The 25760-nt window shown below is 41.4% G+C and overlaps 1 protein-coding gene across 8 annotated transcripts in view; it reads left to right on the top strand.

Annotated features, from left to right (window-relative positions):
• Window positions 1-25760, top strand: part of PRSS35 (serine protease 35) — a 152528-nt gene that overhangs the window by 117950 nt on the left and 8818 nt on the right. Inside the window, exon 3 of one of the 8 annotated variants that reach the window (XR_014508885.1) lies at window positions 2979-3269. The exons of 6 other annotated variants lie outside the window; for them this stretch is intronic. The gene's annotated coding sequence lies outside the window, so the exon portion shown is untranslated. Of the gene's footprint in view, window positions 1-2978; window positions 3270-22484; window positions 23054-25760 lie in introns of those variants that run through there. One more of the 8 variants, XM_083431196.1, reaches the window with a different exon arrangement.

The following is a 25760-nucleotide window of genomic DNA, read 5'->3' as shown; positions in this document are numbered from 1 at the left end:
CTACCTATGTCATCTGCAATTTGATGCTATCCATATTTTACCCAGAAGGTACAGAACTCAATTGTAAGTGTGCATAGGCTTGCACCTGTAGAGTCTTAGTAATCCCATGGATTGACCACTCTTTAAAAAACGGAATCTGCAGCTTGATTTGGAGACACTAGCTGGTGATAATCCTTTTCTCAACACTGTGAAAAGCTTCACCCATCAGCTGAGCAATTGAACTGTGCAGATTAGCAGTGTTGCAATATCAAGAAACCTATGATCATGCACAACCTTATCCAAACCTAACAACTTGCACTTGGCTAAAGCTGTTCCTATTTGAAGTATTTCACAAACATGTAATAATTCCATGGTGGAAAGCAATTTGTAATGTACTGAGTTCTGCACCTCAAGAGCCTACACCCAGGATTACAGATAGAAAAAATTTCAAGTGTTTTGTGCAATGGAGAGGCACAGGCTTGCATCATACACTAAGGTTATCAGATGTCCCCATTTCTACTAATCAGTCCCCATACAAAATCACTTGAAGTTGAAAAGTGCCCCCAGATTCATTGAAAAAAATCTGGTAACCTTACCATAAACTGAAGTTATTTTTGACGTTTCCCTATTAGTAGTTCCTACAGCAGATATCCAAACTGCTGAGTTTTAAACAGATGTTTGGCTTGAGAGCTGCTGATCAGGAAGTAGCCTTTGTACACAAAAAGAGTCTTTATTCGTGTGTACAGGAGTATTGCTAAGTACTTAAAGGAGTTAGGGCACATGTCCATGACACAAATTGTATATGCTATTTTATATCTGTAAATAAGATTTTATTGTACTAGCCAAAGGCCATGACAAAGCTGCTATTTCAACTGCACAATTGTCTCTGGTCAAACTAATGTGGAAGGTGGCATGGGTAAGTGTCACTTTACAGAGCTGCTCCAGACAACCTGTTTATTCAGCATTCATCCTAATTTGCTTACACAAAGCTTAGCAGTGGTAGATTAGAACTGTGTCCAGCCTGTCAGTATTTTGCAGGGACAGAAGCAAGTGCATACCAGAACTTGAGGTTTGTGCAATTAAAGTCGATTAAAGGGCTTTATCGCCCTAGCACAACAAATCCACTTTTAAATAAAAGTCGACTTTTTGCAGTTGGGAAAATGACAGAGAGATGAATTGGAAAGTGTGGGATCAGCAAATGACTAACACGAAGACATGTAAGCAACCTGCAAGCAAATGAATGCTCACGGCCATATAAGTCCTTTCAAACGAATCAAAATGTATGCTCAATAAAGACTGGATCTAATCTAACTTCTGCATAAATCTGACTGTTCAATAAGTACATCATTCGAAAGAGTGTGGTCTTTATTTTTATTTTTTTATGGGGCAGTTATTGACAATGAAAATCTTGCATTCCTCCCAGTTTGCTTGTGGGTATCCATGTGCAACCCAGTTCACACTTAATGTTTCTTGATGTAGTTGTGGGAACTCATGAGGCCAATGCCAATGACCGCAGAGAAATGGCAAACTGGCCCCCAAATGGTGAAAAAAGCAACCTCATTATACTATGTGCAAAGACTTTATAACATATCAAGAGCACACAGTATCTCTGGAGTTTAAAAATGTACCACAGGGATTACACCACTGCTGTAATCCACCACCACTGCCACCCCTGTTGAGATCAGTGGCGTAGCGTGGGGGGTGCAGCGGGGTCTGGCCACACCGGGCACAACATCTGGGGGGCGCTCGCTTGCACTCGCAGCTCTCTGCCCCTACCTGGCTCACTCACTCTCTCTCACTGCAGTGCTGGCTGTGCAAATCCGATCCGAGCCGGGACTATCTGGGGGAGGGACAGTGCAGCGGGGGGGGGGGGCGCAAATTACTTGCCTTGCCCCGGGTGCTGACAACCCATGCTAGGCCACTGGTTGAGATACACAACCTTTCATTTTAAACTGTATGTAAATAGAACACCCATGCTGAATGATGTAGGCAAGATAATGAGTGAAGTGGTTGAAATAAATTTCATTTCAAGAGAATTTAAATTTCCATGCATAGCTGAATCAAGAAAACACATCAATGCTAGTTAAGATAATTTCCAACTCTTCTAAGGAGGCCCAGGAGAACATATTAATGGGGTTGTAAAGGAAACAAACCAGAAGTTGGCCAAGATGCAGGGTGTGGAGACCTCTAGAGCTGTCCTGTATTTGTACACATGGAAGAAAAAGCACACCCCCATGCAAATCTGTGTGGGAACATACCATCAGTGCACAGGCAACCTTTAGTTATTTTAAACATTTATTTCTCAACCAACATATTTAACTGAGGCATATGTGCAGTACAAGCACCTTTCACAAGGTGCAATTATTTGTGTTAAACAAATGCAATGCAAATAATACTCAAACTTTTTTTCCTAGTTGAGCTGCAGTGATGTGTATGTGTTTAATCTCCTGCATGATTCTAGACCTGTGCTGGTGGGACTTCTTATGTGATAAATCCAGTTGCCAAGTGTGTGTGTGTTTTATGGCACATCATGGCTAAAATACTATAATACTAATAACTTCTGTATGTTAGGACGCGGGTGGCACTGTGGGTTAAACCCTCAGTGCCTAGGGCTTGCCGATCGAAAGGTCGGCGGTTCGAATCCCCACGGCGGGGTGCGCTCCCGCTGTTCGGTCCCAGCGCCTGCCAACCTAGCAGTTCGAAAGCACACCTGGGTGCACGTAGATAAATAGGGACCGCTTACCAGCGGGAAGGTAAACGGCGTTTCCGTGTGCGGCTCTGGCTCGCCAGAGCAGCGATGTCACGCTGGCCACGTGACCCGGAAGTGTCTCCAGACAGCGCTGGCCCTTGGCCTCTTTGAGTGAGATGGGCGCACAACCCTAGAGTCTGTCAAGACTGGCCCTTACGGGCAGGGGTACCTTTACCTTTAATAACTTCTGTATAGTATTTATTATCTACTATATATTTTGGAAAGTAGTTTGTCTGCTTCTTCCCTATAGGTTTGGCCACCTCTTGAGAGATCATTGCCAAACTCCGCACGAGGGTTCCTGAGATGGATATCACTAAATTTGACATGATGGTTTCAGCTTGTGTCAATTTGGACAGCTCTGAATATACTGTTGCCCAATTTAGCATGACTGTTCGAACCTGCACTAATTTGAATGCCTCTTGAGATATCATCTCTAAACTCTACATGAGAGTTCCCATGGTGAAGGTGGCAGTCTCGGTGCAGGGGGTGGGGGCAGTATGCGTGTGTGCACACACACAGGCCTAAAACTCACAATTTACACTATCCACTATCTAACTTCCTGTTAGTATAATATATTTTATAAAATTGCACATAGTTCAGTGTTTCTAAAGCAGTGGCCCTCCAGATGTTGTTGAACTCCCAATGCCCACCAGCCATTTCTAAACCCAGGCTGGAGAATCCATGACCCTCCTTTGCTGGTTGAGGCTTATGGGAGTTGTAGTCCAGCAACCCTGAGGGTCACAAGTTCCCTGCCCCAATATATCGCAACACTATATTCTTCAGAGGGCTATTTCCAGGCTCACGGTATGGTAACTTTGCATTTGTCCTCAGAGAACAAGACAAATGTTACCGAAATATTTATGGTGATTATATTTTACAGCGGGAGCTGCCAGATCCCAGGCACATGGACTTTTTGTACTCTCAAGTTCTTAAGTATAATTGCCAACTAAAATAAAAAATACAATTTTATGCTGGTCTGTCCCTGTGTTGTCAACAGAAGTGAGAAGTGCAGGCCCTCATCCACAAGGAAATCCGGAATGAGTTATGCTTCATTGTGGCAGGTAGGCCTGGCATTCCACAGCAACACCACTAGGCTGCAAGCACCACATCTTGTCAACCCTGGAGATGGCAGCACCACCCCCAACCATAAGAACCCCAGTACATTTTCTCTAAACCCGACCAATGATAAAAAATCACAAATGCACTGGTTTCTCCCCACAGTACAAATGGAGTATATATATATATAAAGGATCTAACCAATTCTCTCTTGTTGGTGAGGAGACAAGACACTCACCAGCCATTTGAGCTGTCTGCCTAGAGGCACTAGCACTAGTCAGTCAAACCTCTCTTCCCTCCCAAAAGGTTCACCTAAAGCTCTCACCAGGAGCAGTTATCTTCCAGTTCCACAACAAACCAGCACAGCTTCCCACCTTGGCTTTCTTGGGCTTCCTCCCAGGATCAGCCTCTTTAAGGAAGGACCACCTGGCCCCTTCTCTGTGATCTTTTCAGCACCACAGGCGGAGCTTTTTATCCATAATATTTATTTATATCCAGCTTTTAATGGCATTTATGCTGTCTCTGTTGGAATTATTGCTTTTTAATTTAATTTTAACCAGTACAAACCTTTTTTATATATAAAAAAGCATTGTTTGTTTGTAAGCCATTTGTTCAGTGCTAATATCATATTCATTCTCTGTCAGGAGACTGTTGTCCTCTAGATCCTAATGCTCTAAGACAGGAGTCAGCAACCTAAGGCCCATGGGCCGGAAGCAGCCCACAGAGGTCTTTGACTGGCCCATGAGCCGCCCCCGAACCGAGCTGCCTGTTCTCGCACTGCGCTAAACCAGCACAGCACAGCGCAGGGACTTGCTTCCATTGCGCTGAAAATCACATCTGCGCAGATGACAAAAGTCGTGTACGTGCGATGTGGCCCACAGAGGGATCTCCACAGGACCGATCCGGCCCAGGCAAGATAAGCCTTGCCGACCCCTGCTCTAAGAAGATGATCATAAGGGAGCACTGCTTTGCAGTATCCATTTCTGCTGCTTGTAACTTTCATTGATGGAGATTCTCCAAAAGAAAAGAAAAGAGTTTTTTTTATTATTCATGTACAGTGGTACCTCAGGTTACAGATGCTTCAGGTTACAGACTCTGCTAACTCAGAAACCTTGGGTTAAGAACTTTACTTCAGGATGAGAACAGAAATCACGCGGTGGTGGCAGCGGGAGGCCCCATTAGCTAAAGTGGTACCTCAGGTTAAGAACAGTTTCAGGTTAAGAACGGACCTCCAGAATGAATTAAGTTCTTAACCCGAGGTACCACTGTATGTTTTAGAATATGCTAATATTTTAAACTTTTTACTATCTAGCATTGGACCTCTGCTGAAAGAATGTGACCCGCAAAAATAAAAAATTGTTTGGCTTTGGTAAAACTGGCCCACTGACAATCCTCCAGTTTTAAAGAGATGCTAAAGCAGTACAACGGAATGCTACAAAGTATTGTTAAAAACAACAACAAAGGGTAAAAATGTAAGTTTCACAGACCCACATAGAACAATGTGTGATTTCTTTAACATTAAAGTTTCAATTAGATTTTACTAGGCACAATAAACTAGGCAAGCAATGTGGCCCACTTTACTGAAAAAAATTATCTAAAGCTGGAAATGTTTCTGCTTTTAAAAACACATTATATGTTCCCAATGCAAGTGTGAACTGAAACAGCTTTCAGATCTGCCTCACTTGGATAGCTACAGCACAGCAGCAACAATAACGAGGTTTCTTGGAAAGTGCTTGCCTAGCCAATATATATGCAATTGCAGTATAGCATTATTTAAGCTAACTGCATGTGCAGCAGTTTAAGCAGGTTATGAGAACGGAAAGTCCTTTTGGCTGCAACACATTTCAGAGCTTAGAAGCTTTTTCACAAAAGGCACACTATAAAGGTTTTGGGGGCCAACTTGTCTATAGTTTTCACAATTTGTCTACACAAGTCTAGTCAATGGCAGCCACACATACAACTACACACTCTTACACAGCATGGACTGAATTTGACCTTACTGTTTGTGCTTTTTTTGGCTCTTGCTCTCTAAATTGAGTTGCTACACTTGAAGCTACACACGTGTTTTTCTCCCTCCCGCCAGCCCACTGGAAGGTGCAAGCAAATGGCACATATTTACTCCAGCCTTCTGGGCTATGCTAGGCCTGTAATGTTAGGCAAAATAATCCAGAATGGCTCAGCTGTCCAATAAATCCAAGTGGCTTCTTGAAGCAGCAACGTTTTTAGGGGCTTCTATAAAGCTGCTTCATTTTAAAGCATTTCTACACCACTTTACATTTAAAATTTATAATCTCAAAGCAGTTTACAACCCACTTAAAACAACAAATAAAGCATTACAAAATATAAAAATAAACCATTACCGATGAAGGCTGCATTAAAACAAAAACAAAATTTAAAGCAGCGTAATTAACAAAAAAACAAAATATCCTTTTAATCATAAAACCATTACAAATACAAAAATACAATCAAACTCTAATAAGCAAAATCTCTGGCAACTACATAAAATAATTGAAACAGAATATACACTTAGCAACTAAGATACACCCTTAGCAACTAAATAGATGATCCTCACCCAACCATTTATGACAACACAAATGTCTGGTCTATAAAAATGCATTAAGCACAATTTACAACCAGATCATTCTCCCACCTCTAACTAGGACAATATATACACAGCAGCATAACCGTACCCAACCTGTGTCTCACCCAGGTAGAGCTGTACTCTCTGCTGGGTCAGTCTCTCACATAGACTGGCATTAAGCAACTTTGAAACGCACAGAACATGGCAGCCCAGTCTCTCACTCTGGGCAGAAAAAAAGCAATTGATCCAAGAGATGTACCCAAGACTCTGTTGCAAAGGATGCTGCAACACATGCATGGGCACACAATGTTTGGAAATAATCGCACTCCAGTGTGACAGTGCATGGGATTCTGGGATGCCCCTCTTGGATGGTGTAATGCAGCTGCTTGAGATGCAAAATACATTGGGTCCAAACTGTAGCCCAAACAGAGCTACATCTCACTTCCAAGCAAGTATACTTTGGATTGCAGCCCTGCAGAAACATTTTAAGGATTGTCCATTGCATGTCTTCATGCTGGTAGCACTAAAACCAGTGTTTGAAAAATACAACACATCATTATGTGTAATGTTTATCCTGCTTTGAGTCTCGCTTGTTTTATTCTAAACAACACATCACAAATTGCTATGACAAAATGCATTTCTAAATTGTGACATAACTTCTGTTTAGAATAAAGAATAGCTTGCACTCATACAAAACTGGGCATAAGTTCTACACCTTTGGTTGGACATAGGAATGCTCCTTTGGAACTGAATTTTTAGGATCTGATCCAGTTATTACTTAAACATAAATTCTAGATTGAATTCTCAGTGGTAACTTACCAAGACTACATTTGGCTTCAAATCTTCTGGTATGCTTAAATTGTTCCCATTTACCAGGGACGTTTATGTTTTCTGGAGCTGGTCCCTGATATATCATGCCTATTTTATCCTTATTTTTGCTTTTTGGGGATGTCTTGTTAAAACGTTTATTGAAAGTTCTTATTCCCCACTGGGCACATCTCCTCCTTCATGTTTTCCCCATTAACAGCACCATCTTATATATATATATTTACTCAAGTAGCTCAGTAGTCTTACACCTAGGTGTTATTGCAGCCTACATCTCCTGAGTGGGAAATATTTACATCTTGGCTCTCATGCACTTGGTGTAAATATAGGTGGATTGTGCATTAAGTCACTGTGCAGGCCACAGCCAGATGTTTCACACACTGAAACTGCTGGAATACATTTTGAACCGTTGACAATACCGTGGGGCAATTTTTATTTTTCATATCTTCAATAAACCTTGGCTAGAACTGATGGTTAGCAGGGAGAGACCTTAAGCATGAGCTCAGGGTTCAGACAATATGCTGAACCAAACTCTGGCTTAGCACAGTGCAGGAGTAAAAAAGATCAGGGAGGAACAAAGTGCCTGAAAGCTGCCCTTCAGAAGCCCATGTGTTCACTAAGTCCTCCTCTCCTCCCCCTATGTGCCCCCTAAATTTTGCTTCCCCCCAGTCCTCTAGAGTAGTTTTGGGCATGGTGTACAGCATGCATGTTGGCAGGCAGGCAGGAGTTTCATTGCGCAAGTGGAAGTCATTCTGGCTGCACAAAGATTTAGTTGAAAACTACTACCCAAGGATCAGAATGAAACAGTTGCATTGATTTATCATTGCAAAATTCACTGGCAACAGAGGAAGAGGAGGAAGGGGGATTCATGCAAGCCTGATGCTTCCTTTGAGCCTATGAATGCTCACCCATATAGCATGAGAACGAGGTGCAGCAGATACATTTATTCTACTATAGGATTCCAAATAGTTTGTTTTCCCTTGGCAATATTTCCAACACAGCAGTTTTCCAGGAAACACCTGCCAAATGGTTTTATTTCCTAATGATACCATTTTATCAACAGAATTTCCAGTTACGAGGTGTAACATTGTGACTATAAAGACCTATATTGTTCCAGCAATTAATACCAGTCAGTGGTCTAATTACATAGAATTATGCCTTTATATTTCAGCTTTTTAGAAACCTGATCCCCTAGATAGTCTGAATGTTTTGATGTACTCTTGTATTCCAACACCATTAAATATTTCACACATAGTTTTCACTTGTAAAGTTAGAGAAGTTCCAGCTCTTATACTTTTTTTTTTGGCAGACTTGAACAATTTAGTAAAATGTCTAGATTTTATAAAGGAGCTGCTTGGCTGCCTAACAAAGTAGAAATGCAAAACCCTTCAGCACTAGGCTATGTTTTTGCTTCCATTTAAATCAGTTTTCTCACTGACTTTTAAGAGAGCACATAGGATCCATTTCATTTGGGACAGAGCTAAGAAACATGGTGTAATACATAGGAAAACCCTGAAGAATGTGGCACTTCATAAAAGTATGCAAAATACCCAGATGACTGTTGAATGTAATCTGTGGGGTAAAAACGTGGCATATGTTTGCCATGGGCATCATCTCCATACTGCATCAATTGCTGGTAGCAATGCCTTGTCCTTCCTTCTCAACAACTGCACCATGCTATTTAACTTAGGGATCTGGGATCTGGCTACCTTAAAATAGAAGGAAAAGGCATATATGAAGTAACTGGAAGCAGAGCTGATCTGCTTTCAGAAAGGAAGCTAAATGAACAGAAATATAAGCCATTTTCAGATGTTCTACTGATACATAAAACCAATTCATGGTTAGGGATAAGCGAGCTAAGCTATCTCCCTATCATTATGGAGGGTGTATTTCTGAATTGGGATGCGGCTTTATTATTTCTGAACATGCATTTGTGGAGAATCCCCATATTATTTAGAATCTCGGAAGAACCTTGCTGAATTTACACACAAATAGATTATGTGAAGAGGGCCATGTAGAAGCTAAGTGATTATTAGAGCCAGGGTGCATGTTCTGTTGGACTAATCATCATGATGTGTATTTGCATTTCCATGCACATTTAAAAATGCAAATAGCATCTGCAGGACAGGCAGGTGGAGAACTTTAATCCTTTTACCCTCCTGTGGCACAATGGACCAGTGTGTCTGGCTGTTAACCAGAAGGCTGGTGGTTCGAGCCCACCCAGGGACAGCTGTGACCATAATTCCTGCATTGCAGGTGATTGGACTAGAAAACCCTCAGAGTCATTTCCAACTCTAGAAATCTATGATTCTATCACTTGCTGCAGTCCTATCGAAAGCCAGTCCTTTCAATGCAAAGTTTGTTCCAGCATGTATTTGTGCATTGATTGGAGCTGATTAAAGCTTCACACTTTTAAGTCAAGTATTAAAAGCTACTCAAGTTTAAGTGAGAAATGTACACATGATGACGCAAGTGTAACTTGGACTGACTCTGGCTACACAGCTCATGCTGTTACCCAGTTCTTCCTCTTGGAGGAGTGGGAATGATGTCAATGACACTGTCCGGTCTCACTCTTGCGCTCCAAATTCGTTTTAACAGCTTTAATAATGAAGTCACAAAATTACTTCTTCAAGAGGCTAGAGACACATAACGTATGCAAACATGATGTACTTTTATCAGACACTGTGGAAATTATTTCCAGTTCAAACATGTAAGTGCATGTAAGTTACTATGTATACAGTCATACCCTGGTTGACGAACGCCTTGCAACTCAAACGTTTTGGCCACAAACCCAGAAGTGAGTGTTCCGGTTTGTGAACGTTCTTTGGAACCCAAATGTCTGACGCAGCTTCTGTAGCTTCCGATTGGCTGCAGGAGCTTCCAATCGGAAGCCACGTCTTGGTTTCGGAACGTTTTGGAAGTCAAACGGACTTCTGGAACGGATTCCATTTGCCTTCCAAGGTACGACTGTACTAAATACAACAGATGTCCTGAGCAAACCTTAGTCATGACATCATGATGCTCTTCTTTCCTCTGAACACTATGTAACTCCCCCTGCTGGTGATGCTGAGGAGCTCTAGAGCTTTTACTTACAGCTTAGGCCTGCAATCAAATTTGGAACATTTCCAGTCCATACACCATAGGCCTTGTCCCTTCTGTAGAGTTCTCTTAGCTGCTGACTGTGCTGGCGGAAGAGGTTGTGCCCTGCAGGTGATGCTATATAAAATCAGCTTCGGCACCACACATGCTCTGCAGCCTCCTTACCCCCTGATGTAGACTGACAGGAACCATCTCCCACAACCTCCCCCCATCCTGTGGTAATGTCTCATACTAGCCACCTTAAAGGGACAATAACACAAGCTAGCTGAGTTTCTCTGCAAGAAACATGGTAGAGGCAATTGAGAGCATATCCCCTCTCCTCTTTTGATTTTTTGAGGCCAAATATGTGTTTCTTGCATATACATTCTTAAGTGAACAAATTAAAACCCCCGGAAAATCAGAGTTCTAAAACCCATGTCTTCATGGAAGGCTCTCCACTTCAGAGGTTTGCCACCCAACTCATTGAGGGTGCTCAGAATGGCAATGGGGATGCAGCTAACACACTGGTCTCTGCAGCCCCCACTCATGTGGAAATCACCAAAGGCCTGCCTCTTAGTACTCTTTTGCACAGCTCAAGGAAGTAAATTAAGCATTGTGGGGTAAGTCTCCAGTGCATCCATTTCACAACAGGTTGATTAGACAAGCAAACAGCAATGATATAATTCTCACCAGGTGCTCATAGCACCTGATGATGTGCTGATGTGTGTGTGTTTTTTAAGTTACCATGAAATGATATCGCTTATTTCTTTATGGGTACCAAACAATTTAACAGCTTCCTTGTAAAAAGAGCAGCTCTCTTTTTTCCTGGCAGGGGTCTTGTGTCCTTAAGAGCCGGCGTGACAGACAAAAATGCCTTTCGCAGCATGAAGATGCAGCCAGGGGAAAAGTTTCATCAGCTGAATTCTTTTCCCTATCAGGCAGCTGTTAAAGGTTCACAGAGCACTGCCAAAAACAAGCTGTAATCCTATGTTTTGCTGTTATATGAATCACAAATCAATGACTCAATCATTTTATATTTTGAATATATTTACATATTGGAGGGCATCAAGGAAAGTGATTTTTCTGAGGACGCTGAAATGAATATGACAGTTTTGTTTATACTGCTAATTTATTTCAGAGTAGAAAGCCATTATTTTCATTACATATGTGAAGCTAACATTACTCTGCTTCTCTTTGTTTTTGTAAGTCCAAGGCTATGTACACACTCCAGTGTGTTCCCACCATTGGTTCGGGAAGCAGTGTATACACATTGGCCACAATCCATAGCTGTCCTGTATCTATCCCGTTGTTTCTCAGAAAATACTGCCTTTACTGTGTTTTCCCCCAAAGCAGCTTCAATCCAAATTGAGAAAAAGTATGCCCTACTTCAGGCATGGCCAAACCTGGCCCTCCAGATGTTTTGGGACTACAATTCCCACCATCCCTGACAACTGGTCCTGTTAGCTAGGGATGATGGGAGTTGTAGTACAAAAACAGCTGGAGGGCCAAGTTTGGCCATGCCTGCCCTACTTGATAAACTGATAACGTGTATATAGCCTAAGTCTGATTTTCAAGACAACTGTATCTAACAAAGCTGCGACTTTTTCTCTAGTTGTCTTGAGCCATTGTGTTACATGCACCAGATTGTTAATTTTGGCAGTGAAGGAGAAGTGCATTCTCTATTCAGAATGACCATAATCCTGCCTCTAGTTTGGCTTCTTACAGCCCATTGATTTCAAGTGTAAACCATGTATAAGCAGAACTTTAAGCAATATCAGCAACGGTGCCCAACACTATTTAGTAGCACACAGTTTTCTTTGCCTGAGCTCCCTATACCAATGCCTTTGCTCAAGAACAATGAGTGTTTTCCACAAGACAGAGGATTTTTTTTTAAAAAAAGTAAAACATGAAATGCTTTTTAAAATTTAAGCCACAGTAAAAAGATCTTCTAATAGATGTGAGAAATAGTTTAAGCACTACAATCATTAGGGGCGCAATAAATGCCAACAAATAAAAGATAGACATTGTAGTCCTAAATATGCTTTCTCAGAAGTAAGTTCCTCTAAATTTAATAGGCCTTACTCTCCAGTAAGTGTGTCTAGGATTGCCAGCAAAATACATTTGAGAATTTGAAAATTAATTCCCAAAGGACTGATAACATTAGAGTGCAAAATCTGCAATTTAAACTTTTAGATTGAACTCCTAAAACACTTACCTGGGAGTAAATCCAATTGAACTCAATGGGATTTATTTCTGAGTGGACATGCATAGGTTTGTACTATAACTTAATAAATTAAGGCCAGCAGTTAATATAGTAATAACGGTTACTGTTGTGATGCTACAACCAGCTACAAGATGTTCTCTGTCTTAGAAAGGGTGGGGTTCTAAATGGCCTTGCTAGTTCTGTGACCCCCAAAAAGGTCACTGATAAAAGGATTGCACACAAACATTTATTCCTGTGGCCCCAGAATATTAATGCTGGAAAATTTACTTGTGTTTTATGAGACACAAGATATGTCCAATTTTGTATTAAGGAGGTGAAATGTGATGTGATAATTTTCTGAACATACTTTATTTGTTAGCACAGTTATGACTCAACTCTCCTGGCAAAACAACAGAGGAGGAGCTTTCCCCAATTGCTTGGCTCCACAGTCCAGGCTCTAATGCAAAGACTTGTGAGGGTAGCCTTAGACATATCTGAAATTCTTCACAGGGTAAGAACTGAAGTTTCCACAGTACTGTATTAGGAAATTAGCATTTGTACCTGTGGTAGTCTTTATTCAACACAGACAGGAATCTTAATATGAGCACATCTTTTGGCTTTCCAAAATATCAAAATAACTGCAAGTGCTAATGCCCAGACATGAAACATGTAAAAATCCATCAATGAGCAGTCCACTATCAGGGGTGTTGTAGATTTTATCTGACCTCTGCACCACAATAGTAGATTGTTGCTCTGACAGACTCCTGAACAAAGTCTCTGTTAGCATAAATCAGTCTCTGCCATCTCTCCTACCTAACGTATGATTGGTTTTGTGAAAAGTTCCAAGTTGCTAACATAGTACCAGCCAGCTGTGGCAGTGGGGACGTGGATATGCAGACATTTGGACTATCTCAGTTGTTGAACTCTTTTATGGTTTTGTATTTTTATATTTGATCTATATTTTTAATCATTGTGTATGGTTTTGAAAATCTTTGGCGGGGGGTAGGGCGAAGCAATTTACAAAAAAACAAGAATAAAACCTGACTTATAATGTGACTTATTTGTGTTGGGCAGCTGTCTTGATTTTGCTGCACTTGTAGCTTTAAAACAATTGTTTTCACTCATAAAAGTATGCTTTCCTCAAACCTGTTAAACCACTCATTTCATGCTGGTCTAATTCCACTGTCTGTCCTTCCTTGTAGCTTTGCTGAAAAACGACAGTATGAAATTGTTCAGAATGTAGAGTTGGGATATTCTTTTCTTTCTGCACACTGCACGTGGGAGAGAAAGGAATGTGTGTAAACAGCCTTCTCTTAGGCCCTGGAATTCATTTAATCTATGTCTGTGTCTCCTAATTTAGACCCATAAAGGAATTATGAGGGAAATTCTACATAACAAACCCCACAGGAAACATTACCGTTACACGAGGTGGTCTACCAATGTGATTCTTAAACCTCTGTTGCAGTGTTAAGAGACTGCCCTATCCCAGTTTGCTCTGTTCAAAGATAATCATAGTGAACTCAAGGCAACTGTTTCTCATTTGTTAAGTTAGGTTTTAAGTATTAAAACCACTTTTACTGAAGGGATCCCACTGACTTCAATGGCATTGTTCTGGTGTTAGAAGCACCTCATTTGTGCCTCCCCACTCACAGATATACACTCTTAGGATTTAACTAGAAACATCGGATCCAGTTATTGCCTGGGCCTAGCTAGAGTCATCCAGTAGGGTCCTACATGAGGCGTGTTCAGGTGTTTGCATGAACATGCAAATGCTGACATGTGCAGAGCTTGGGACTTGCACAAAAATCTCATTCCCATCATTCTTGAACTCATTGTGCTCTCCACATCCCCAGTCTCTGAACTTCTCCTCATTGCATGGCGAAGGTCTTCAGGGGGCTTCTACTCTGAAGGGAACACTGATACATATATATAGAAGCCCCCTACAAATCTTCACTGTGCAAAAGAGGGAAGGTTGGGGACTGAAGAAAGGAACAATGGCAAGAATGGAGAAGGCAGAGGATCTTCTGGAGCTGACCAGAGTGAGAACTTCCTGAAAGCCTGGCTAAAGGAAATCAAGTCTACAGCAGTAGTATAGGCGTTACCTTATTTCACATTCATAATTTATAAAAAAGAACATATTATTACGTTTATTTTATTTTAAAAGCCTGCCTGCCTGGTTTTGCATCACATCTAAAATACCACTGGTACTAGGCTATAGATTAACATTTTAGCAAACAAGATATAAATATGATAGCAGCAGTTAGGTTTTGAATTTATGTACAGTTGTGTAAGGTAGGAATCCTTCCACGCACAGCGAATCAGCAGAATTAAATAGAAGATGGACGCCTCACATATTAAGTATAGAAAGTGGGATGTCTCGCCACACACAATTAACAGCAACAGTAAATATACTTTTCTTCAGCTGGGTTAGAAATAGTACAAAAAAGGGACAAAGCATAGCTGCTTAAATGACCAATATGTTATATTCACTTCAAGAACTACTATGAAATGTATGGGTTGCCTCAAAGGAAAACATGTGGAAAGAAGAATGAGCTACACTTTTCCTGCTATTATCAATCAGCCATATGAGAACACAATGAATTCAGTTTGAAACATGTGTACCATAAAAGGCTCTCATGAAAACATATAAGAATACATAAAAGAAAAGAGAATCCAATACAGTATTTCATTTCTTTAACACAGTGCTAAGCACTCAACTATGCTGTTAGGACGGCCAATATTCAACACCCTTCGACTGCAAAAAAATAAAAAACACCAGTGTAAGTTGCATTTGTAATATAGAAGCAGTGAAGTGAAGACTTAAATCAGGTTACTAAATATTTTATCTATCTATCGATCGATCGATCGATCGATAGATAAAATATTTAGTCAAAATATATATATAGTCAGTATTGGATTCCTATATGTTATCAGATATTTGAAGAGGCTCTCAGAAAGGAGGTACAATCATTTATCTTGTCAAATTTATCTTTATTCTCCACTGAGGTAAACGTAGTCTTCCCTCATGCAAGTATTACTTGTTTGCATTAATGCACACATGGAATTCTATATTGGGGCAAATGTGTTTAGAATCAAGATGTATGTGCAGAATTTCAATTGTGTACCAAGTTTGTTTTTAATATCACAACATGCATCCAATCAAACTGATGCTATTAAACCTAGGATCAAATTGGATTCTTGAGATACTAAACACATAATAGTATGGAGAAGCTGGGTTTGCATTAATTACTGAAAATTATGCTTATTTCAAGTGTTTGTGGGATGTATCCAATGGTTATATGAACAGAAGGTCGCCGGATCTTTCTATTTCTCACGTGCACAAAATTCAGGTGATTGTCCTCTCCCACTGCCCAACCATAGACTTGTATGACACACCCCAATGCTCAGGAAGCCCCCATCCTCTGGTGTGTGTCTTCAGGGTGTTCAGGAGGGCCATGGAGGCAAGGGAAAGAGGAAGATCAGTTGTATAAGCTTCTTATCACTCACACAGCCACTGAATACAACCCTAAATATGCAAGTTTAATAATCTGGGTGGTAGGAAAAGGTCATGTTAAATTTTGAAGAATTTGAAATCCTTTAAGGAGGCATAATAGCCACAAGCCTTCCATGGGAACAACTTGCAATGCCTGATTTTACATCAGTATGTTCCTTGATACTGTTGCTCTGAAAACTATTGATTGCCTAACACTGGAAAGTTTTTTCAGTTAAAACCTGCTTCATCAGAGTTTGGCAATTGACACTAGATGACAGGTTAACCCAAAAATGTAGGCAAGCTGGGGAGAAAAATGCAGATACTGTAAAAGCTTGAAGAGGTTTGGTTTCTATTTATTTCTCATGCAAATCTTAGGGACAAGACACTTCTGCCTCCTTCTGATCACTTTCCGTTTTGGATTGATTCTTTGAAATCAGCTAACTCCTCTGATGTGTCATAAACACTGTTCCTTTTTTATCTTTATACTTGATACAGTTTCATAATATTTACTTCGTCTGACACCTTTGACTCTATCTGCAATTTGTAATTTTACCATTGTTTGTTTCATTCTTCGTTCTGACAAAAAAGTCAATTAAAAATTAATATAAAAAGAAAAGAAACTACTGTTCTGACAGGCTCAGTACAAAAAAAAAAATCATCCCCCACTGTCACAATTAAGATAATTCCTCTGTGCTGTCATTAAAGATTTGTGGAACATGCCAACAACATTGAAATCCATGCACAACGCTTTATTCTGATTGTTTAGAAGAGAAGCATTGCATTTAATATAACTTTTATTGCAGAGCCAGAGATAAGAGCACCTGGGTGTTCAGTGTTCTAATTCACACTCAGGCATGAAGCTCACTAGGTCACTTGGGGCCAATCACTGTCTTGTAGCCTAATCTCTACCCCACAGAGTTTTAGAGAGGATCAAATGGGGAGAGGGAGAACCACACTGATCAACTTTGACAAAAGGTGGAATATAAATGTAATACAGACATAAATAAATGCAAGCAAAACATAAAAAGAAGAGGATTATGAGGTAAAAAGCAAATAAATATGTGTGAGCTTTATATAAACACCAACAATTGGGAAACACTTGCCTGCAAGCGCTCCAATTGGAGAACAGACTTTACCAAAGGTGTCATGGGCTTTGAAGACACTCGAACTCAGGACACAAGAGAGAAATGTGCTAAGAGGAAGGCACACTTGGCAAATCCACACTCCTGCCTGGAAACCAATGTCCCCACTGTAGAAGGACGTGGATCCAGAATTGGCCTCCACAGTCACTTACGGACTTATTGTTAAACCGTGTTTATGGAAGGCAATCTTACTTGGCTATGAGTGATCGCCAAAGAAGAAAGAACAAGAAGATTAGTATTGTTGCATTAATAATACCTTGATTTAAAAAAAAAATTATCACAGGCAGCTTCTGCAACTTAATGTAGCTGCAATCCTACATTAAGTTTCTGAAACTTAATGTAGCTGCCATGATCTCAAATGATCTCTCACAACAATCAACCCAAATATTAAGATAAACCTTGGAGAATCACCTCTGAGCCCCCCCCCCATTTGTTGAGGCAAGTGGGGTACGGAGGACGAATACAAGCATTTTAATTTGTAGCACCCCAGTTTTGGAAGATGCTCCCCAAGGTGTGTCTCCTGGCTCTGAATCTGATGTATTTAAGAACCAGGTAAAATATTTTGTCCTTTGGGCTAAAGAGTGATTTGAAAATACTTAAAGACTGCAATCCTAAATGCATAGCTTATTATTAGTCTAGATTCAGCTAATGTGGTGCACTAGCAGAAGCCAGTGCAAGGGCTCCAGGTAGCACAGTGGGGCTTCACCTCATGGCAGGGAAAGTGGGGGATTGTTCAATCTGGCAAGTAGAAATGCTTGCTGATGAAACACGCAGAAGAGTGTGACATCGAATTCGTCCCTAAATAATAATGATGATGATAATAATAATAATAATAATAATAATAATAATAATGCTTATTTATTGCCTAATACAAAACATCTCTAGGTGATTTACATACACAATTAATAACAACCTTTAAGTTTATCAATAATACAACACTGCTCCCAAGGAAATATAACTGGGTATAAAGCAAACATTTAAAGCTCGTGGAAAAAAGGACGGAAATTCTGTTTGCAAGTTGTCTTAGCATGGGAGCCACTAACCAAACAATTATTAAAAACAAAATAGGAGCATGGTAACTAAAAATTCAAACCAAATGTCCATGTTAGTTTAAAACCGAGAGCTATTATATGCTGTGGCTTTCGTAGCATGGGTTTTTCTAGCATGAACATTAACATGTGTAGGTCCCAAGCAATAAACAAGAAGAATGTGAGGAGAAAGTTAATAGGGTTTTTGTTTGTTTGTTTTTTTGGTGAATTGTTTGGTTGTGTTTCTTTAGGTGATCTGAAAAGATAACCAGCTTGTATAAATGCACTACAAAGCAAATGTCTGTTTATTAGTGTCAGATCAATTTCAGGGGGCATGTTAAAATAGCACGGGGGTTCATTCACTTTCTAGTGAGATAAAATTACTTTCAAAGGAATTAGGTTTGGATGCTGGAAGGATTCCAGTGGCAATTAGGTATTTATAGCAAGCACTACTGTGTGCTGCGTATTCCTGATGAAACCAGAACACAACAGTGTGCCCCTCTATTTGATAGCATAATGCCAGGTTAGCTACTCCTTGAATAAAAGTGCAATCTTACGTATGCTTAATTGGATGTAAGTTCTATGAAGGCAGACTGTTTTTTTTTAATATAAAAATGACAGATGGAATTACTAGGCACTGGCAGAAGCAAAGGGGACCAAGATACCTCCTATTACATCAGTCACACGGCCACAGAACAGGTAACTTTATAAATTAACTTATTAAAAAGATTGTAAAACATTACATGTAATACAATTATCTATACCTATTGTTGTGATTTTTTTCCCTTTGGTGGGGGGAGGGGCACAGGTCAGGGAGTCCCTTCTAATTCCTGGATCCAGCAAGGGTTAAAATCTAAAGCAGTTTGTGGACTTTCCTTTATTGGAGGTTTTTAAGCAAAGGTTGGATGGCCATCTCTCATAGATGCTTCAGTGGAGATTCCTGCATTGCAGCGGGTTGAACTAGATGACGCTGGGGGGGGGTCCCTTCCAACTTTACAATTCTATGGTTCTATGATTCAATTGTTGGAATAGCCAAGCCAGGTTTTTTTGGTGAGTGAATGGCCCCTATGTATTAGTTGTTAAGGTAACAAAGGAAATGGCTTTGTGTTGGAGAGCAAATGGATGGGCTCCGTCCCTCACCTGGCAGGTAGTGAGAAAGATAAGTAGCTGGAGTGATGTGTGAGAGCTGAGCTAGAAGGCGGTAGAAGCGTGAGATTGGGAGACATGCTTGATTTCTGGGAGAAGCAAGACCTTCTGGGGTGTTAATGCTGTGAGCCCTTCTATCATAGGCTCAAGTGTAAATAAGCCATATATAATAAAGGCACCACAGTCTCTGCTGTCCCTCATTCCAAGGAAACTAGACCCTGGGTAAACTCCTGGAACCCTTGGAATCTTGCACTGCTCAGGGAATGGGGTGGTGTGCGATACTATAAATAAATTGCATGGAGAGGTATGTCCCTGCTCTTCAATAAAGGTGAGACCACTACATACTATCTTCCCATTTACACAGCCAGTTTTATAATGGAAGCTTATGTAAGTCTTATGGCACTCAAAAACAAGAAAGATATATGAGCTTGACTTGGAAGAATGACTCACTATGAACTCTTGTATCATCAGTGAAGAGATGTTAACCAAAAAAATGTCAGTAACCCGCAACAGAAATAACAAAACATAGCAGATACTTCCAAAACACAACCACTTAGTTTTAACATGTTTTCCTTTCTCTTCCTATTTAGTTTGGAAACTCTTCATTGTGATGGTTTTGTTGTTTGACACTTCTTGTGTTTTATCACATTATATAAAAGACATCGAGGAAATTCTGTCGCTTCGTATTACTGAACTTCAAGTGTATAGAATACCAAATATAAGACAGCAAGTAAAAGAGCCTAATTGTCTCTTCTACTGTGCTGGACTCAGCTAACATCTAGCTGTGAGGATAAAGAAAAGCGGAGAACATTTACTGAAGCTGCTGCCTTTATATCATTTGTCTATAGCACGGATGGGGAACCTGTCGCCCTCCAGATGTCATTGAACTACAGTTCCCTTCATCTCTGACCATAGGCTGTGCTGGCTGGAGCTGATGGGTGCTGAAGTCCAAGAACACCCGGAAAGCTACAGTTCCCCATCCCTGGTCTATAGCTTAGCCATCTCTATGTGACTCATTTTTGGTGTCTTTTTAGGTGTATGGGTGACAAAAGAGATACTATTGCAAATGATTTATTTATTTTTTGCCTATCTACCATATTTTTTCCCTGAATGTCACTTGGAGAGGATTCTGCTTGGCTCACTTAGATGAGTCTGATATCAAGCTAAAACTGATAATACCAATACCAATACTAATAATACTAATACTAATAATAAAAAAATCCTGTAGTAAAACACTGTATTAATACTGAATGTGAAATGCAAGCAAAGCTAAGATAAAGCATAGTGTGGGTGTTGAGAATATATTTAGCAGAAGCTAGAGATCAGTCTTGGAATACACAAAGTAAAAACAAGAGGATGGAACTTGCTAATCAAAGGATATGATTTTTAATGAGGCTTAAGCCATGGCTTCTATCCCATTGGATAGCCAATACATGGTGATATGATTCCATTTTCACAATATATTCAAAAAGTGCATTTATGCTTCTTGTGCTGCTTGTGACCTGCATGAATACTGTTAATTTGGGATATAACACAAGAAAGAAATTGATGGTGGTTTGGGCATAATTTTTAGCAATGCAAGCCATTTATTTTTAAGGCTGTGAATATGTGTTCAAACCACTTCAACCATACTCCTAAAATGGCTTAACATAGTTTCATCCCAATTCAATATTCCAGCTTGTCATTAGGGACTTATTTAGCAGATGTGACAAGGCCCTTTGTGGTCTGTGGTTACTGAGGGGAAAACACAGTTCTGTCCTGTAAATGTTACAAGGCTGAACTTGGCTCTGACATTAAAAACTGTTTACAAGGACCTCGTTCCAAATGAAACCCTGTTGACAGGGGTGTCACTTAGGGAGATGAGGGAGGCCCCCAGTCAGGGCTGGCTCAAGACATTTTGACACCTCAGGCAAATCACAAAATGGCACCAACCTGCTAGGGAATTAGAGTTTGAGTAAAGATCTATACCAGGAACAAGCTGGGAATCAAGAGCTACATAGGGAACAAAGTGGGGAATCAAATCAACCTTGAAGTGTGAATCGAAGGAGGAGAAAGGGCACTGCTCTGAATCACACCAGGAGAGTGCAGAGCCCAGGAGACCCCAGAGAGCAGCCCATGCCTTTTCTTCCCTAGGGGTTGGAGGAGACCAGCCGTGTCACCTATAGAGGCAACACAGAAGAGGTTGCTAAGGAGGAGGCAGATCTGGCCTCCAAGGAGCGTGTCATAACCATCACTGCAACTGTGGCAGTAAGCAGCAATGGCCAATGCATTGCTTAGAGGCTGGATCTTCTGCTCCTGTGGATCCTGTCGTCTGAGACGGTTGCCACACCTTGCCTAGTATGTAGGCCAGCCCTGCTCCCTAATACCTTTTGAACAAACTCATTCACATTCCGTGTGCAGAATCTAACCATGCTGGCAATGGACTTGGCAACAGTTCACTCTCCATTTTCACGTAGGGTTGTCCACTCCTCTGCCTTCAGTGCCTTGTGAAGAGCAAAGGTGTGCTTTCAATATATTTCCCTTCATCAAGAAAGGTTAGGACACACATATAAGGATAGGAAACCACTTTTCCCTTTCAGCTTTCAACAGTTCCATTCTATGCAAAACTTCTTTTTAGCAGGTCCCACTGAGTTCTGTTAGGCTTATTCTCAGGTAAGATTGCAGTCTAGATGATTTGCTGATCTTTAAGGTATCCCAGCACCGAGTTCAACCAGAGTCCATCTATCTATTCAGCCACGAAGCTCACTGGGTGACCTTGAGGAATTTCCTGGACATATCTGGAATACTGCATTAGGAAGCAGTGTCTGGGCGAAAATTCCTATAAAATGTTCAGGACAATCCAGATGTATGGCAACCTATGTTGGCAATGTCATTTTTGGCGACTTTCCTTTAAAATAGCTCAAAAAACTTCATTTTGGGGGGCCAACCCCCAAAAAACCTCAACAACTTTGCGGGGAGGGGGGGGGACCCTAGTTCAACAACTTTGAAATATAGCAACCAACCTTCCACACCCTAACCTACCTCAGAGGTTTGTTGTGAGGATAAAATGGAGAGGCGGAGTGGGAGCCACGCAGACCACCTTCAGCTCCTTGGAGAAAAGGAGAGATATAATTACAGTAATAAAAATGCCATTTGTTGTTTACGGGCAACAATAATGAAATATAAGGAAATTATATGACTGATATTTAGATGGTATACTTTTCTTTTCTTTTTTTGAGGGGGGGGGCGGAGTTGGCAACCACCACCGATCTTGCCCCGCGCGAAACGGCGCCCCCTGTTCCTCGTGACCCTCGAGCAACATCCCCTCCGCCAAGCGGGCCGGGCGCGGCAAGCGCGGGCCACGCCTGTCCTCTTCTGGCCCGCTTCGAGGTGGTATGGGAGGAATGTGCCCCTTTCAGCCTGTTGGTCCCTCAGCAACTGCTGCCCCTTCACGGCTGGCGGTCGCGGCCCGTCCTCCCGCCTCTTTCTCCCGCGCCTCCTCCCTCCAGGCCGCCTTTCTTCCCCCTCCTTTGGCGCGTCCCTTCCCCGCCCACCCGGCAGGGAAAGACCCTGGCGGCTCCCTCTCCGCCGCCTGCAGTCAGGAGCCTCGTCCAAAGCTGAGAGGCTGCTGCTGCTGCTGCTGCTGCCTCCGTTGAGGGCTGAAAGTCCTTTCCAGCTTCCTGGGCGTCTTTGCTTTCTGCTTTGGGCTTCCAGAAGAGGGTCGCTCCAGGTTTGGCTCGCGAAGAGCACCGTCGTGGCAAGAGGCTTGGCGAGCGGGGCAGCAGTCGCGTGAGGTATGGCGACGGCCCGGGCTTCGTTTCAAGGGCGTGTTGCTCTTTGCAGCACCTGAAAGGCGAGGTTAGCGGTTCCTCCTGTGTGGAATCCCCAAAGCGACACCTGGCAGGGAGGGAAGCCCCGCTGAGCCGAAAGGGATTTCGCTTCGGATTAAACGCGTTGGCACTGCCACACCTTCTGGGGCTGCGTCTGTGTGGATGGTCTCTCTATGTTGATACTAACGATGAATGAGTTCTTGGTTTTGTTGGAGCCAATGGTGAAATGGCTATACTACACTTGATCTTAGCTAAAAGGTCGGGAAGCAATATTTAATAAAAGGGTTGGGGTGGGGGAATCCAGATCTTCGGGGAATACCATGAAATTGCACATCAGCAAATGATGCTGCAGCCCCCTCCATGCACACTTTCTTCGGTGTGTCATCGAATTCTAGTCAATATGCCTAGGAGCAAACTGTTCATTTAAAAGCTCCCTCCACCCTCCAGCAAATTAATAGGGACGCTTCAAAGACTCATCAGAGTTGCGCTTCATGGCAGTGCTAGCTTGCCCAAATGAGTGGCCGCTCTGAGCTAGACATCAATCCTTTATGTTCAGCGGATGCTGCTGGACAGCATTCTAGGAACAGAGAGCATCGCTCTGTGACTCCTAAGAGGGCGATGGTGAGGAGTGAGAGCAGGAATTTAAAAGTTTGCACTTAGACTGCAGCAGGGGGAAGCCTGGGAGCTGTATATTATTGCATGTGCTCCTAAGTAGGGTTTATGCATATGTAAAGAGAGAGACACTAATTTTTATCAATAGCTACATTTTGCACAGTTGACAGCCAAAAAGCCTTGATTTAAGCGTCTACTGTGCAACTTTGTCCTTGCAAGCGATTTTGCTGCTCTGGAATAGCCAGCTTTTAAATGCAGAACCAGCCGCAGAACTAGCCATGTCTTTCCTTTTTGGAAAACTGACACTAATTTTATCCAGATTGCTGCTTCTAGCACTGACAAGCTGTGTGTTGGAATCACAAAAGTCTCTTGACTAAGGTTACTTATTTGATTTTCAGCCTCGGAAGCCTTGTTTAAATAAATGAAATGAGCTCAGGAGAAAGAGATGGAGAAGCTGAAAGAGGGGGGAGAAAACCCTAAAGAGCGGTTACACTTAAATAAAAATGACAAAGGGATTTTGATTAGTCTGTAATAGAGAGTAAACGTGAGGCTGTGTATCCCCTTAGAGCCTTTGGCTGGAATGAGTTGTGGTTTCTGCAAGTTCAAAGAACACTAAGCAGAATGAATTATATGAATTGTTAAAGCCAATTTCCATCTATTTATGTCTTCTTGCAAGGTCATTTTTATAAGCTTCGTGCTTAGGTAGCGATACTTGGTTATACAGCATGGTGTTCCAAAAGTTGAAGAAGTCCTCAAAATGGGTCCAGTTGTGCCATGTTTTATATATGTCTCCTATATTTTATTCAATGTAATAGAGCTGATAATAAAGATCTACAAATGAGTAGATAATGTACAAATGAGCATTTGGATCGTAAATAATTCAACAACTACCCAGCTGTATGTTACTTCCCGTGGATGCAGGCGGAAGAATTTAGAAGAGAAAGTTACTTCGTAACCTATGAAGGATGCTCCTTAGAGACTTCATCACAGGTCTTCTTACATTGCAAAGTGTAAGGAGATTAGCGCTGACAGCACTAACCTTAAGAACGTAATGAAGCCGTCACCAGAAACAGAGAAATAACAGTTTCTTTGCCAACAGCAACTCTTTCTCTTCTTGCAGTGGTTTCAGACTTTTTCAGGGATCTGCTAATGGAAATTCATCTTCCTTTGGGACTCACCTGTCAACTGCATAACTGAGAGTTTGGTTGCAATTTCCATGCCTGCCCCTTCAGCCTCTGTGGCATATGCTTATAACTGGACACTGATGACCCATGCACAAAGTTCCTGTGGCTTTTGAGCCACTGTTTTGGAAACTCACCACTCTTATTATACTTGGAACATAAGTTGTTGAGGAGGGAGGGAAGTAACTGAATTTTCTTGAAGGCTTTTAAGATCCAGGAATTCCCTGCAAATAACCTTGTAAACTATAAAAAGTACACCTTCTGGTACAGACTTCAGTGTTTAATGCTTCCTCTCTAAAACATGCCATGAATTTAGCAGTACTATATGCATAAGCCTGTCAAAAGAGTGGTTGTCTGGTGACAGGTACCATTCTACTGATTCCTTAAAATAACTGTGTGTGCTAAAATGTGTCTTCGTGCATAGATTACGTATATGTAACTGAGTAGAATTCTGGTGCTTTCAGCCCAAAATTTCTTGCCACCTATTTGGTGTGCTTTTGAGGTTGTTTTGCAGTGTAGGCATCAAAGATAATTTGCAGAAAGAATAATTTAGCCTCACTTGCACATAATGCTAAGCCAAACCAAGAGCAAGCAAGTGGGTACCCAGAAGTTTGTGGCCACTTTGCTCCTCTTCTGGCCTTGTTGCTACCATGCTATACAGAGCTGAGTTGTGTTTGGACAAGCATTATATGTGAACCTGGTTTGTCTCCAAGAACAAACCTTGGTTATAGTCCATACTATCACAGGCCCAAGTTTACACATAACCAAGCCAAACCTTGGCTTGAGTCTGGGTGGGTAGTGCAGTGACCACAGGACTAGAGGAGGAGTGTAGAAACTGTGATTTTCACTCTGGTTACCAGCATACTTGTTTGTTCTTG

Source organism: Podarcis tiliguerta (assembly GCF_965153285.1).
Source record: "Podarcis tiliguerta genome assembly, chromosome: 3".
NCBI lineage: Eukaryota > Metazoa > Chordata > Lepidosauria > Squamata > Lacertidae > Podarcis > Podarcis tiliguerta.
Note: the sequence above shows the minus strand (reverse complement) of the source record. Positions and strands in the feature narration are given on the sequence as shown.